Source organism: Pseudorasbora parva, chromosome 8 (assembly GCF_024679245.1).
Source record: "Pseudorasbora parva isolate DD20220531a chromosome 8, ASM2467924v1, whole genome shotgun sequence".
Lineage (NCBI taxonomy): Eukaryota > Metazoa > Chordata > Actinopteri > Cypriniformes > Gobionidae > Pseudorasbora > Pseudorasbora parva.
This window is the reverse complement of record NC_090179.1, coordinates 7,917,714-7,931,560: the sequence shown is the minus strand read 5'-3', so window position 1 is coordinate 7,931,560 and position 13,847 is coordinate 7,917,714. Positions and strand designations below refer to the sequence as shown.

The 13,847-nt window shown below is 44.5% G+C and overlaps 22 non-coding genes across 22 annotated transcripts; all 22 read right to left on the bottom strand.

Moving 5' to 3' along the window:
- Positions 1-386: 386 nt before the first annotated feature.
- On the bottom strand, positions 387-493 carry LOC137085696 (U6 spliceosomal RNA). Its single transcript, XR_010907256.1, has one exon. It is a non-coding gene; the product is annotated as a U6 spliceosomal RNA (small nuclear RNA).
- A 519-nt stretch (positions 494-1,012) lies between these two features.
- On the bottom strand, positions 1,013-1,119 carry LOC137085695 (U6 spliceosomal RNA). The gene has a single exon (XR_010907255.1). It is a non-coding gene; the product is annotated as a U6 spliceosomal RNA (small nuclear RNA).
- A 518-nt stretch (positions 1,120-1,637) lies between these two features.
- On the bottom strand, positions 1,638-1,744 carry LOC137085694 (U6 spliceosomal RNA). The gene has a single exon (XR_010907254.1). It is a non-coding gene; the product is annotated as a U6 spliceosomal RNA (small nuclear RNA).
- Positions 1,745-2,263: 519 nt separating this feature from the next.
- LOC137085419 (U6 spliceosomal RNA) lies at positions 2,264-2,369 on the bottom strand. Its single transcript, XR_010907011.1, has one exon. It is a non-coding gene; the product is annotated as a U6 spliceosomal RNA (small nuclear RNA).
- Positions 2,370-2,888: 519 nt separating this feature from the next.
- On the bottom strand, positions 2,889-2,995 carry LOC137085693 (U6 spliceosomal RNA). Its single transcript, XR_010907253.1, has one exon. It is a non-coding gene; the product is annotated as a U6 spliceosomal RNA (small nuclear RNA).
- A 519-nt stretch (positions 2,996-3,514) lies between these two features.
- Positions 3,515-3,621, bottom strand: LOC137085692 (U6 spliceosomal RNA). The gene has a single exon (XR_010907252.1). It is a non-coding gene; the product is annotated as a U6 spliceosomal RNA (small nuclear RNA).
- A 518-nt stretch (positions 3,622-4,139) lies between these two features.
- LOC137085689 (U6 spliceosomal RNA) lies at positions 4,140-4,246 on the bottom strand. The gene has a single exon (XR_010907251.1). It is a non-coding gene; the product is annotated as a U6 spliceosomal RNA (small nuclear RNA).
- Positions 4,247-4,765: 519 nt separating this feature from the next.
- LOC137085688 (U6 spliceosomal RNA) lies at positions 4,766-4,872 on the bottom strand. The gene has a single exon (XR_010907250.1). It is a non-coding gene; the product is annotated as a U6 spliceosomal RNA (small nuclear RNA).
- Positions 4,873-5,391: 519 nt separating this feature from the next.
- On the bottom strand, positions 5,392-5,498 carry LOC137085687 (U6 spliceosomal RNA). Its single transcript, XR_010907249.1, has one exon. It is a non-coding gene; the product is annotated as a U6 spliceosomal RNA (small nuclear RNA).
- A 518-nt stretch (positions 5,499-6,016) lies between these two features.
- Positions 6,017-6,123, bottom strand: LOC137085686 (U6 spliceosomal RNA). Its single transcript, XR_010907248.1, has one exon. It is a non-coding gene; the product is annotated as a U6 spliceosomal RNA (small nuclear RNA).
- A 519-nt stretch (positions 6,124-6,642) lies between these two features.
- Positions 6,643-6,748, bottom strand: LOC137085418 (U6 spliceosomal RNA). The gene has a single exon (XR_010907010.1). It is a non-coding gene; the product is annotated as a U6 spliceosomal RNA (small nuclear RNA).
- Positions 6,749-7,267: 519 nt separating this feature from the next.
- On the bottom strand, positions 7,268-7,374 carry LOC137085522 (U6 spliceosomal RNA). Its single transcript, XR_010907100.1, has one exon. It is a non-coding gene; the product is annotated as a U6 spliceosomal RNA (small nuclear RNA).
- A 519-nt stretch (positions 7,375-7,893) lies between these two features.
- On the bottom strand, positions 7,894-8,000 carry LOC137085685 (U6 spliceosomal RNA). Its single transcript, XR_010907247.1, has one exon. It is a non-coding gene; the product is annotated as a U6 spliceosomal RNA (small nuclear RNA).
- Positions 8,001-8,518: 518 nt separating this feature from the next.
- LOC137085924 (U6 spliceosomal RNA) lies at positions 8,519-8,625 on the bottom strand. Its single transcript, XR_010907474.1, has one exon. It is a non-coding gene; the product is annotated as a U6 spliceosomal RNA (small nuclear RNA).
- Positions 8,626-9,144: 519 nt separating this feature from the next.
- Positions 9,145-9,251, bottom strand: LOC137085684 (U6 spliceosomal RNA). Its single transcript, XR_010907246.1, has one exon. It is a non-coding gene; the product is annotated as a U6 spliceosomal RNA (small nuclear RNA).
- Positions 9,252-9,770: 519 nt separating this feature from the next.
- LOC137085683 (U6 spliceosomal RNA) lies at positions 9,771-9,877 on the bottom strand. The gene has a single exon (XR_010907245.1). It is a non-coding gene; the product is annotated as a U6 spliceosomal RNA (small nuclear RNA).
- Positions 9,878-10,396: 519 nt separating this feature from the next.
- LOC137085827 (U6 spliceosomal RNA) lies at positions 10,397-10,503 on the bottom strand. Its single transcript, XR_010907383.1, has one exon. It is a non-coding gene; the product is annotated as a U6 spliceosomal RNA (small nuclear RNA).
- Positions 10,504-11,022: 519 nt separating this feature from the next.
- LOC137085896 (U6 spliceosomal RNA) lies at positions 11,023-11,129 on the bottom strand. The gene has a single exon (XR_010907449.1). It is a non-coding gene; the product is annotated as a U6 spliceosomal RNA (small nuclear RNA).
- Positions 11,130-11,648: 519 nt separating this feature from the next.
- On the bottom strand, positions 11,649-11,755 carry LOC137085682 (U6 spliceosomal RNA). Its single transcript, XR_010907244.1, has one exon. It is a non-coding gene; the product is annotated as a U6 spliceosomal RNA (small nuclear RNA).
- A 519-nt stretch (positions 11,756-12,274) lies between these two features.
- Positions 12,275-12,381, bottom strand: LOC137085415 (U6 spliceosomal RNA). Its single transcript, XR_010907007.1, has one exon. It is a non-coding gene; the product is annotated as a U6 spliceosomal RNA (small nuclear RNA).
- Positions 12,382-12,901: 520 nt separating this feature from the next.
- LOC137085681 (U6 spliceosomal RNA) lies at positions 12,902-13,008 on the bottom strand. Its single transcript, XR_010907243.1, has one exon. It is a non-coding gene; the product is annotated as a U6 spliceosomal RNA (small nuclear RNA).
- Positions 13,009-13,527: 519 nt separating this feature from the next.
- LOC137085844 (U6 spliceosomal RNA) lies at positions 13,528-13,634 on the bottom strand. Its single transcript, XR_010907399.1, has one exon. It is a non-coding gene; the product is annotated as a U6 spliceosomal RNA (small nuclear RNA).
- Positions 13,635-13,847: the final 213 nt, after the last annotated feature.

The window sequence follows — 13,847 nt, the reverse complement described above, 5'->3', positions numbered from 1 at the left end:
TTTTAGGGAAAGGGTATGTTAAAGATTCATTGTTCACATATGGCCTAATTCCACCATGATATCATAGAGCATCTGCTGAAAGAAGGGTGTTGTCAGACTTATCGATGGTACCAGTGTACAAGCACTGAAGAAGGCGTGGCCTCTACGTTTTCGTGAGAAAAAGAGTTGGCAGAAAGACAAAACATCCTTTGATGTCTTTGTCAAGGGAGTATAAACTCGATGTAACTGGACACGATATGCAGCAGGAGGAGTTGATCCTATGGAGATCTTGAGGCAGTGAAGGACTTGACAGAATTTTCCTGATTTGGAAGAGAACACAAACGAAAATAAAGAGTGGCAGGAGGGGATGCTTTTAGACCTGTGAAGCAGGCCTTGATCACAGCTGCATAAATATGGAGCGCTTCACGGATTTGCGTGTCATCCTTTCGCAGGGGCCATGCTAATCTTCTCTGTATCGATCCAATTTTAGTATATGTGCTGCCTTAGCAAGCACAAGTTTGCTGGCCGCTCAAGGCATATGTACACCTCAGGTCCCAGCAAGCTCTCACCAAGGTGGTAAGGCCCAGCAAACTATCTCGACACTGTATACCTTATTGCACACACTGATATATGCAACAGCTCAATAATTTTAGGGAAAGGGTATGTTAAAGCTTCATTGTTCACATATGGCCTAATTCCACCATGATATCATAGAGCATCTGCTGAAAGAAGGGTGTTGTCAGACTTATCGATGGTACCAGTGTACAAGCACTGAAGAAGGCGTGGCCTCTACGTTTTCGTGAGAAAAAAAGTGGGCAGAAAGACGAAACATCATTTGATGTCTTTGTCAAGGGAGTATAAACTCGATGTAACTGGACACGATATGCAGCAGGAGGAGTTGATCCTATGGAGATCTTGAGGCAGTGAAGAACTTGACAGAATTTTCCTGATTTGGAAGAGAACACAAACGAAAATAAAGAGTGGCAGGAGGGGATGCTTTTAGACCTGTGAAGCAGGCCTTGATCACAGCTGCATAAATATGGAGCGCTTCACGGATTTGCGTGTCATCCTTTCGCAGGGGCCATGCTAATCTTCTCTGTATCGATCCAATTTTAGTATATGTGCTGCCTTAGCAAGCACAAGTTTGCTGGCCGCTCAAGGCATATATACCCCTCAGGTCCCAATAAGCTCTCACCAAGGTGGTAAGGCCCAGCAAACTATCTCGCCACTATATACCTTATTGCACACACTGATATATGCAAAAGCTCAATAATTTTAGGGAAAGGGTATGTTAAAGCTTCCTTGTTGACATATGGCCTAATTCCACCATGATATCTTAGAGCATCTGCTGAAAGAAGGGTGTTGCCAGACTTATCGATGGTACCAGTGTACAAGCACTGAAGAAGGCGTGGCCTCTACATTTCGTGAGAAAAAAAGTTGGCAGAAAGACGAAACATCCTTTGATGTCTTTGTCAAGGGAGTATAAACTCGATGTAACTGGACACGATATGCAGCAGGAGGAGTTGATCCTATGGAGATCTTGAGGCAGTGAAGAACTTGACAGAATTTTCCTGATTTGGAAGAGAACACAAACGAAAATAAAGAGTGGCAGGAGGGGATGCATTTAGACCTGTGAAGCAGGCCTTGATCACAGCTGCATAAATATGGAGCGCTTCACGGATTTGCGTGTCATCCTTTCGCAGGGGCCATGCTAATCTTCTCTGTATCGATCCAATTTTAGTATATGTGCTGCCTTAGCAAGCACAAGTTTGCTGGCCGCTCAAGGCATATGTAGCCCTCAGGTCCCAGCAAGCTCTCACCAAGGTGGTAAGGCCCAGCAAACTATCTCGCCACTGTATACCTTATTGCACACACTGATATATGCAACAGCTCAATAATTTTAGGGAAAGGGTATGTTAAGGATTCATTGTTCACATATGGCCTAATTCCACCATGATATCATAGAGCATCTGCTGAAAGAAGGGTGTTGTCAGACTTATCGATGGTACCAGTGTACAAGCACTGAAGAAGGCGTGGCCTCTACGTTTTCGTGAGAAAAAAAGTGGGCAGAAAGACGAAACATCATTTGATGTCTTTGTCAAGGGAGTATAAACTCGATGTAACTGGACACGATATGCAGCAGGAGGAGTTGATCCTATGGAGATCTTGAGGCAGTGAAGAACTTGACAGAATTTTCCTGATTTGGAAGAGAACACAAACGAAAATAAAGAGTGGCAGGAGGGGATGCTTTTAGACCTGTGAAGCAGGCCTTGATCACAGCTGCATAAATATGGAGCGCTTCACGGATTTGCGTGTCATCCTTTCGCAGGGGCCATGCTAATCTTCTCTGTATCGATCCAATTTAGTATATGTGCTGCCTTAGCAAGCACAACTTTGCTGGCCGCTCAAGGCATATGTAGCCCTCAGGTCCCAGCAAGCTCTCACCAAGGTGGTAAGGCCCAGCAAACTATCTCGCCACTGTATACCTTATTGCACACACTGATATATGCAACAGCTCAATCATTTTAGGGAAAGGGTATGTTAAAGCTTCATTGTTCACATATGGCCTAATTCCACCATGATATCATAGAGCATCTGCTGAAAGAAGGGTGTTGTCAGACTTATCGATGTTACCAGTGTACAAGCACTGAAGAAGGCGTGGCCTCTACGTTTTCGTGAGAAAAAGAGTTGGCAGAAAGACGAAACATCCTTTGATGTCTTTGTCAAGGGAGTATAAACTCGATGTAACTGGACACGATATGCAGCAGGAGGAGTTGATCCTATGGAGATCTTGAGGCAGTGAAGGACTTGACAGAATTTTCCTGATTTGGAAGAGAACACAAACGAAAATAAAGAGTGGCAGGAGGGGATGCTTTTAGACCTGTGAAGCAGGCCTTGATCACAGCTGCATAAATATGGAGCGCTTCACGGATTTGCGTGTCATCCTTTCGCAGGGGCCATGCTAATCTTCTCTGTATCGATCCAATTTTAGTATATGTGCTGCCTTAGCAAGCACAAGTTTGCTGGCCGCTCAAGGCATATGTACACCTCAGGTCCCAGCAAGCTCTCACCAAGGTGGTAAGGCCCAGCAAACTATCTCGACACTGTATACCTTATTGCACACACTGATATATGCAACAGCTCAATAATTTTAGGGAAAGGGTATGTTAAAGATTCATTGTTCACATATGGCCTAATTCCACCATGATATCATAGAGCATCTGCTGAAAGAAGGGTGTTGTCAGACTTATCGATGGTACCAGTGTACAAGCACTGAAGAAGGCGTGGCCTCTACGTTTTCGTGAGAAAAAAAGTGGGCAGAAAGACGAAACATCATTTGATGTCTTTGTCAAGGGAGTATAAACTCGATGTAACTGGACACGATCTGCAGCAGGAGGAGTTGATCCTATGGAGATCTTGAGGCAGTGAAGGACTTGACAGAATTTTCCTGATTTGGAAGAGAACACAAACGAAAATAAAGAGTGGCAGGAGGGGATGCTTTTAGACCTGTGAAGCAGGCCTTGATCACAGCTGCATAAATATGGAGCGCTTCACGGATTTGCGTGTCATCCTTTCGCAGGGGCCATGCTAATCTTCTCTGTATCGATCCAATTTTAGTATATGTGCTGCCTTAGCAAGCACAAGTTTGCTGGCCGCTCAAGGCATATATACCCCTCAGGTCCCAATAAGCTCTCACCAAGGTGGTAAGGCCCAGCAAACTATCTCGCCACTATATACCTTATTGCACACACTGATATATGCAAAAGCTCAATAATTTTAGGGAAAGGGTATGTTAAAGCTTCCTTGTTGACATATGGCCTAATTCCACCATGATATCTTAGAGCATCTGCTGAAAGAAGGGTGTTGCCAGACTTATCGATGGTACCAGTGTACAAGCACTGAAGAAGGCGTGGCCTCTACATTTCGTGAGAAAAAAAGTGGGCAGAAAGACGAAACATCCTTTGATGTCTTTGTCAAGGGAGTATAAACTCGATGTAACTGGACACGATATGCAGCAGGAGGAGTTGATCCTATGGAGATCTTGAGGCAGTGAAGAACTTGACAGAATTTTCCTGATTTGGAAGAGAACACAAACGAAAATAAAGAGTGGCAGGAGGGGATGCATTTAGACCTGTGAAGCAGGCCTTGATCACAGCTGCATAAATATGGAGCGCTTCACGGATTTGCGTGTCATCCTTTCGCAGGGGCCATGCTAATCTTCTCTGTATCGATCCAATTTTAGTATATGTGCTGCCTTAGCAAGCACAAGTTTGCTGGCCGCTCAAGGCATATGTACACCTCAGGTCCCAGCAAGCTCTCACCAAGGTGGTAAGGCCCAGCAAACTATCTCGACACTGTATACCTTATTGCACACACTGATATATGCAACAGCTCAATCATTTTAGGGAAAGGGTATGTTAAAGATTCATTGTTCACATATGGCCTAATTCCACCATGATATCATAGAGCATCTGCTGAAAGAAGGGTGTTGTCAGACTTATCGATGGTACCAGTGTACAAGCACTGAAGAAGGCGTGGCCTCTACGTTTTCGTGAGAAAAAGAGTTGGCAGAAAGACGAAACATCCTTTGATGTCTTTGTCAAGGGAGTATAAACTCGATGTAACTGGACACGATATGCAGCAGGAGGAGTTGATCCTATGGAGATCTTGAGGCAGTGAAGGACTTGACAGAATTTTCCTGATTTGGAAGAGAACACAAACGAAAATAAAGAGTGGCAGGAGGGGATGCTTTTAGACCTGTGAAGCAGGCCTTGATCACAGCTGCATAAATATGGAGCGCTTCACGGATTTGCGTGTCATCCTTTCGCAGGGGCCATGCTAATCTTCTCTGTATCGATCCAATTTTAGTATATGTGCTGCCTTAGCAAGCACAAGTTTGCTGGCCGCTCAAGGCATATGTACACCTCAGGTCCCAGCAAGCTCTCACCAAGGTGGTAAGGCCCAGCAAACTATCTCGACACTGTATACCTTATTGCACACACTGATATATGCAACAGCTCAATAATTTTAGGGAAAGGGTATGTTAAAGCTTCATTGTTCACATATGGCCTAATTCCACCATGATATCATAGAGCATCTGCTGAAAGAAGGGTGTTGTCAGACTTATCGATGGTACCAGTGTACAAGCACTGAAGAAGGCGTGGCCTCTACGTTTTCGTGAGAAAAAAAGTGGGCAGAAAGACGAAACATCATTTGATGTCTTTGTCAAGGGAGTATAAACTCGATGTAACTGGACACGATATGCAGCAGGAGGAGTTGATCCTATGGAGATCTTGAGGCAGTGAAGAACTTGACAGAATTTTCCTGATTTGGAAGAGAACACAAACGAAAATAAAGAGTGGCAGGAGGGGATGCTTTTAGACCTGTGAAGCAGGCCTTGATCACAGCTGCATAAATATGGAGCGCTTCACGGATTTGCGTGTCATCCTTTCGCAGGGGCCATGCTAATCTTCTCTGTATCGATCCAATTTTAGTATATGTGCTGCCTTAGCAAGCACAAGTTTGCTGGCCGCTCAAGGCATATATACCCCTCAGGTCCCAATAAGCTCTCACCAAGGTGGTAAGGCCCAGCAAACTATCTCGCCACTATATACCTTATTGCACACACTGATATATGCAAAAGCTCAATAATTTTAGGGAAAGGGTATGTTAAAGCTTCCTTGTTGACATATGGCCTAATTCCACCATGATATCTTAGAGCATCTGCTGAAAGAAGGGTGTTGCCAGACTTATCGATGGTACCAGTGTACAAGCACTGAAGAAGGCGTGGCCTCTACATTTCGTGAGAAAAAAAGTTGGCAGAAAGACGAAACATCCTTTGATGTCTTTGTCAAGGGAGTATAAACTCGATGTAACTGGACACGATATGCAGCAGGAGGAGTTGATCCTATGGAGATCTTGAGGCAGTGAAGAACTTGACAGAATTTTCCTGATTTGGAAGAGAACACAAACGAAAATAAAGAGTGGCAGGAGGGGATGCATTTAGACCTGTGAAGCAGGCCTTGATCACAGCTGCATAAATATGGAGCGCTTCACGGATTTGCGTGTCATCCTTTCGCAGGGGCCATGCTAATCTTCTCTGTATCGATCCAATTTTAGTATATGTGCTGCCTTAGCAAGCACAAGTTTGCTGGCCGCTCAAGGCATATGTAGCCCTCAGGTCCCAGCAAGCTCTCACCAAGGTGGTAAGGCCCAGCAAACTATCTCGCCACTGTATACCTTATTGCACACACTGATATATGCAACAGCTCAATAATTTTAGGGAAAGGGTATGTTAAGGATTCATTGTTCACATATGGCCTAATTCCACCATGATATCATAGAGCATCTGCTGAAAGAAGGGTGTTGTCAGACTTATCGATGGTACCAGTGTACAAGCACTGAAGAAGGCGTGGCCTCTACGTTTTCGTGAGAAAAAAAGTGGGCAGAAAGACGAAACATCATTTGATGTCTTTGTCAAGGGAGTATAAACTCGATGTAACTGGACACGATATGCAGCAGGAGGAGTTGATCCTATGGAGATCTTGAGGCAGTGAAGAACTTGACAGAATTTTCCTGATTTGGAAGAGAACACAAACGAAAATAAAGAGTGGCAGGAGGGGATGCTTTTAGACCTGTGAAGCAGGCCTTGATCACAGCTGCATAAATATGGAGCGCTTCACGGATTTGCGTGTCATCCTTTCGCAGGGGCCATGCTAATCTTCTCTGTATCGATCCAATTTAGTATATGTGCTGCCTTAGCAAGCACAACTTTGCTGGCCGCTCAAGGCATATGTAGCCCTCAGGTCCCAGCAAGCTCTCACCAAGGTGGTAAGGCCCAGCAAACTATCTCGCCACTGTATACCTTATTGCACACACTGATATATGCAACAGCTCAATAATTTTAGGGAAAGGGTATGTTAAAGCTTCATTGTTCACATATGGCCTAATTCCACCATGATATCATAGAGCATCTGCTGAAAGAAGGGTGTTGTCAGACTTATCGATGGTACCAGTGTACAAGCACTGAAGAAGGCGTGGCCTCTACGTTTTCGTGAGAAAAAGAGTTGGCAGAAAGACGAAACATCCTTTGATGTCTTTGTCAAGGGAGTATAAACTCGATGTAACTGGACACGATATGCAGCAGGAGGAGTTGATCCTATGGAGATCTTGAGGCAGTGAAGGACTTGACAGAATTTTCCTGATTTGGAAGAGAACACAAACGAAAATAAAGAGTGGCAGGAGGGGATGCTTTTAGACCTGTGAAGCAGGCCTTGATCACAGCTGCATAAATATGGAGCACTTCACGGATTTGCGTGTCATCCTTTCGCAGGGGCCATGCTAATCTTCTCTGTATCGATCCAATTTTAGTATATGTGCTGCCTTAGCAAGCACAAGTTTGCTGGCCGCTCAAGGCATATGTACACCTCAGGTCCCAGCAAGCTCTCACCAAGGTGGTAAGGCCCAGCAAACTATCTCGACACTGTATACCTTATTGCACACACTGATATATGCAACAGCTCAATAATTTTAGGGAAAGGGTATGTTAAAGATTCATTGTTCACATATGGCCTAATTCCACCATGATATCATAGAGCATCTGCTGAAAGAAGGGTGTTGTCAGACTTATCGATGGTACCAGTGTACAAGCACTGAAGAAGGCGTGGCCTCTACGTTTTCGTGAGAAAAAAAGTGGGCAGAAAGACGAAACATCATTTGATGTCTTTGTCAAGGGAGTATAAACTCGATGTAACTGGACACGATCTGCAGCAGGAGGAGTTGATCCTATGGAGATCTTGAGGCAGTGAAGGACTTGACAGAATTTTCCTGATTTGGAAGAGAACACAAACGAAAATAAAGAGTGGCAGGAGGGGATGCTTTTAGACCTGTGAAGCAGGCCTTGATCACAGCTGCATAAATATGGAGCGCTTCACGGATTTGCGTGTCATCCTTTCGCAGGGGCCATGCTAATCTTCTCTGTATCGATCCAATTTTAGTATATGTGCTGCCTTAGCAAGCACAAGTTTGCTGGCCGCTCAAGGCATATGTACACCTCAGGTCCCAGCAAGCTCTCACCAAGGTGGTAAGGCCCAGCAAACTATCTCGACACTGTATACCTTATTGCACACACTGATATATGCAACAGCTCAATCATTTTAGGGAAAGGGTATGTTAAAATTCATTGTTCACATATGGCCTAATTCCACCATGATATCATAGAGCATCTGCTGAAAGAAGGGTGTTGTCAGACTTATCCATGGTACCAGTGTACAAGCACTGAAGAAGGCGTGGCCTCTACGTTTTCGTGAGAAAAAAAGTGGGCAGAAAGACGAAACATCCTTTGATGTCTTTGTCAAGGGAGTATAAACTCGATGTAACTGGACACGATATGCAGCAGGAGGAGTTGATCCTATGGAGATCTTGAGGTAGTGAAGAACTTGACAGAATTTTCCTGATTTGGAAGAGAACACAAACGAAAATAAAGAGTGGCAGGAGGGGATGCTTTTAGACCTGTGAAGCAGGCCTTGATCACAGCTGCATAAACACGGAGCGCTTCACGGATTTGCGTGTCATCCTTTCGCAGGGGCCATGCTAATCTTCTCTGTATCGATCCAATTTTAGTATATGTGCTGCCTTAGCAAGCACAACTTTGCTGGCCGCTCAAAGCATATGTAGCCCTCAGGTCCCAGCAAGCTCTCACCAAGGTGGTAAGGCCCAGCAAACTATCTCGCCACTGTATACCTTATTGCACACACTGATATATGCAACAGCTCAATAATTTTAGGGAAAGGGTATGTTAAAGCTTCATTGTTCACATATGGCCTAATTCCACCATGATATCATAGAGCATCTGCTGAAAGAAGGGTGTTGTCAGACTTATCGATGGTACCAGTGTACAAGCACTGAAGAAGGCGTGGCCTCTACGTTTTCGTGAGAAAAAAAGTTGGCAGAAAGACGAAACATCCTTTGATGTCTTTGTCAAGGGAGTATAAACTCGATGTAACTGGACACGATATGCAGCAGGAGGAGTTGATCCTATGGAGATCTTGAGGCAGTGAAGGACTTGACAGAATTTTCCTGATTTGGAAGAGAACACAAACGAAAATAAAGAGTGGCAGGAGGGGATGCTTTTAGACCTGTGAAGCAGGCCTTGATCACAGCTGCATAAATATGGAGCGCTTCACGGATTTGCGTGTCATCCTTTCGCAGGGGCCATGCTAATCTTCTCTGTATCGATCCAATTTTAGTATATGTGCTGCCTTAGCAAGCACGAGTTTGCTGGCCGCTCAAGGCATATGTAGCCCTCAGGTCCCAGCAAGCTCTCACCAAGGTGGTAAGGCCCAGCAAACTATCTCGCCACTGTATACCTTATTGCACACACTGATATATGCAACAGCTCAATAATTTTAGGGAAAGGGTATGTTAAAGCTTCATTGTTCACATATGGCCTAATTCCACCATGATATCATAGAGCATCTGCTGAAAGAAGGGTGTTGTCAGACTTATCGATGGTACCAGTGTACAAGCACTGAAGAAGGCGTGGCCTCTACGTTTTCGTGAGAAAAAAAGTTGGCAGAAAGACGAAACATCCTTTGATGTCTTTGTCAAGGGAGTATAAACTCGATGTAACTGGACACGATCTGCAGCAGGAGGAGTTGATCCTATGGAGATCTTGAGGCAGTGAAGGACTTGACAGAATTTTCCTGATTTGGAAGAGAACACAAACGAAAATAAAGAGTGGCAGGAGGGGATGCTTTTAGACCTGTGAAGCAGGCCTTGATCACAGCTGCATAAATATGGAGCGCTTCACGGATTTGCGTGTCATCCTTTCGCAGGGGCCATGCTAATCTTCTCTGTATCGATCCAATTTTAGTATATGTGCTGCCTTAGCAAGCACAAGTTTGCTGGCCGCTCAAGGCATATGTACACCTCAGGTCCCAGCAAGCTCTCACCAAGGTGGTAAGGCCCAGCAAACTATCTCGACACTGTATACCTTATTGCACACACTGATATATGCAACAGCTCAATAATTTTAGGGAAAGGGTATGTTAAAGCTTCATTGTTCACATATGGCCTAATTCCACCATGATATCATAGAGCATCTGCTGAAAGAAGGGTGTTGTCAGACTTATCGATGGTACCAGTGTACAAGCACTGAAGAAGGCGTGGCCTCTACGTTTTCGTGAGAAAAAAAGTTGGCAGAAAGACGAAACATCCTTTGATGTCTTTGTCAAGGGAGTATAAACTCGATGTAACTGGACACGATATGCAGCAGGAGGAGTTGATCCTATGGAGATCTTGAGGCAGTGAAGGACTTGACAGAATTTTCCTGATTTGGAAGAGAATACAAACGAAAATAAAGAGTGGCAGGAGGGGATGCTTTTAGACCTGTGAAGCAGGCCTTGATCACAGCTGCATAAATATGGAGCGCTTCACGGATTTGCGTGTCATCCTTTCGCAGGGGCCATGCTAATCTTCTCTGTATTGATCCAATTTTAGTATATGTGCTGCCTTAGCAAGCACAAGTTTGCTGGCCGCTCAAGGCATATGTACACCTCAGGTCCCAGCAAGCTCTCACCAAGGTGGTAAGGCCCAGCAAACTATCTCGACACTGTATACCTTATTGCACACACTGATATATGCAACAGCTCAATCATTTTAGGGAAAGGGTATGTTAAAGATTCATTGTTCACATATGGCCTAATTCCACCATGATATCATAGAGCATCTGCTGAAAGAAGGGTGTTGTCAGACTTATCGATGGTACCAGTGTACAAGCACTGAAGAAGGCGTGGCCTCTACGTTTTCGTGAGAAAAAAAGTGGGCAGAAAGACGAAACATCATTTGATGTCTTTGTCAAGGGAGTATAAACTCGATGTAACTGGACACGATATGCAGCAGGAGGAGTTGATCCTATGGAGATCTTGAGGCAGTGAAGGACTTGACAGAATTTTCCTGATTTGGAAGAGAACACAAACGAAAATAAAGAGTGGCAGGAGGGGATGCTTTTAGACCTGTGAAGCAGGCCTTGATCACAGCTGCATAAATATGGAGCGGTTCACGGATTTGCGTGTCATCCTTTCGCAGGGGCCATGCTAATCTTCTCTGTATCGATCCAATTTTAGTATATGTGCTGCCTTAGCAAGCACGAGTTTGCTGGCCGCTCAAGGCATATGTAGCCCTCAGGTCCCAGCAAGCTCTCACCAAGGTGGTAAGGCCCAGCAAACTATCTCGCCACTGTATACCTTATTGCACACACTGATATATGCAACAGCTCAATAATTTTAGGGAAAGGGTATGTTAAAGCTTCATTGTTCACATATGGCCTAATTCCACCATGATATCATAGAGCATCTGCTGAAAGAAGGGTGTTGTCAGACTTATCGATGGTACCAGTGTACAAGCACTGAAGAAGGCGTGGCCTCTACGTTTTCGTGAGAAAAAAAGTTGGCAGAAAGACGAAACATCCTTTGATGTCTTTGTCAAGGGAGTATAAACTCGATGTAACTGGACACGATCTGCAGCAGGAGGAGTTGATCCTATGGAGATCTTGAGGCAGTGAAGGACTTGACAGAATTTTCCTGATTTGGAAGAGAACACAAACGAAAATAAAGAGTGGCAGGAGGGGATGCTTTTAGACCTGTGAAGCAGGCCTTGATCACAGCTGCATAAATATGGAGCGCTTCACGGATTTGCGTGTCATCCTTTCGCAGGGGCCATGCTAATCTTCTCTGTATCGATCCAATTTTAGTATATGTGCTGCCTTAGCAAGCACAAGTTTGCTGGCCGCTCAAGGCATATGTACACCTCAGGTCCCAGCAAGCTCTCACCAAGGTGGTAAGGCCCAGCAAACTATCTCGACACTGTATACCTTATTGCACACACTGATATATGCAACAGCTCAATAATTTTAGGGAAAGGGTATGTTAAAGCTTCATTGTTCACATATGGCCTAATTCCACCATGATATCATAGAGCATCTGCTGAAAGAAGGGTGTTGTCAGACTTATCGATGGTACCAGTGTACAAGCACTGAAGAAGGCGTGGCCTCTACGTTTTCGTGAGAAAAAAAGTTGGCAGAAAGACGAAACATCATTTGATGTCTTTGTCAAGGGAGTATAAACTCGATGTAACTGGACACGATATGCAGCAGGAGGAGTTGATCCTATGGAGATCTTGAGGCAGTGAAGGACTTGACAGAATTTTCCTGATTTGGAAGAGAACACAAACGAAAATAAAGAGTGGCAGGAGGGGATGCTTTTAGACCTGTGAAGCAGGCCTTGATCACAGCTGCATAAATATGGAGCGCTTCACGGATTTGCGTGTCATCCTTTCGCAGGGGCCATGCTAGTCTTCTCTGTATCAATCCAATTTTAGTATATGTGCTGCCTTAGCAAGCACAAGTTTGCTGGCCGCTCAAGGCATATGTAGCCCTCAGGTCCCAGTAAGCTCTCACCAAGGTGGTAAGGCCCAGCAAACTATCTCGCCACTGTATACCTTATTGCACACACTGATATATGCAACAGCTCAATAATTTTAGGGAAAGGGTATGTTAAAGCTTCATTGTTCACATATGGCCTAATTCCACCATGATATCATAGAGCATCTGCTGAAAGAAGGGTGTTGTCAGACTTATCGATGGTACCAGTGTACAAGCACTGAAGAAGGCGTGGCCTCTACGTTTTCGTGAGAAAAAAAAGTTGGCAGAAAGACGAAACATCCTTTGATGTCTTTGTCAAGGGAGTATAAACTCGATGTAACTGGACACGATCTGCAGCAGGAGGAGTTGATCCTATGGAGATCTTGAGGCAGTGAAGGACTTGACAGAATTTTCCTGATTTGGAAGAGAACACAAACGAAAATAAAGAGTGGCAGGAGGGGATGCTTTTAGACCTGTGAAGCAGGCCTTGATCACAGCTGCATAAATATGGAGCGCTTCACGGATTTGCGTGTCATCCTTTCGCAGGGGCCATGCTAATCTTCTCTGTATCGATCCAATTTTAGTATATGTGCTGCCTTAGCAAGCACAAGTTTGCTGGCCGCTCAAGGCATATGTACACCTCAGGTCCCAGCAAGCTCTCACCAAGGTGGTAAGGCCCAGCAAACTATCTCGACACTGTATACCTTATTGCACACACTGATATATGCAACAGCTCAATCATTTTAGGGAAAGGGTATGTTAAAGCTTCATTGTTCACATATGGCCTAATTCCACCATGATATCATAGAGCATCTGCTGAAAGAAGGGTGTTGTCAGACTTATCGATGGTACCAGTGTACAAGCACTGAAGAAGGCGTGGCCTCTACGTTTTTGTGAGAAAAAAATTTGGCAGAAAGACGAAATATCCTTTGATGTCTTTGTCAAGGGAGTATAAACTCGATGTAACTGGACACGATCTGCAGCAGGAGGAGTTGATCCTATGGAGATCTTGAGGCAGTGAAGAACTTGACAGAATTTTCCTGATTTGGAAGAGAACACAAACGAAAATAAAGAGTGGCAGGAGGGGATGCTTTTAGACCTGTGAAGCAGGCCTTGATCACAGCTGCATAAATATGAAGCGCTTCACAGATTTGCGTGTCATCCTTTCGCAGGGGCCATGCTAATCTTCTCTGTATCGATCCAATTTTAGTATATGTGCTGCCTTAGCAAGCACAAGTTTGCTGGCCGCTCAAGGCATATATACCCCTCAGGTCCCAATAAGCTCTCACCAAGGTGGTAAGGCCCAGCAAACTATCTCGCCACTATATACCTTATTGCACACACTGATATATGCAATAGCTCAATAATTTTAGGGAAAGGGTATGTTAAAGCTTCCTTGTTGACATATGGCCTAATTCCACCATGATATCTTAGAGCATCTGCTGAA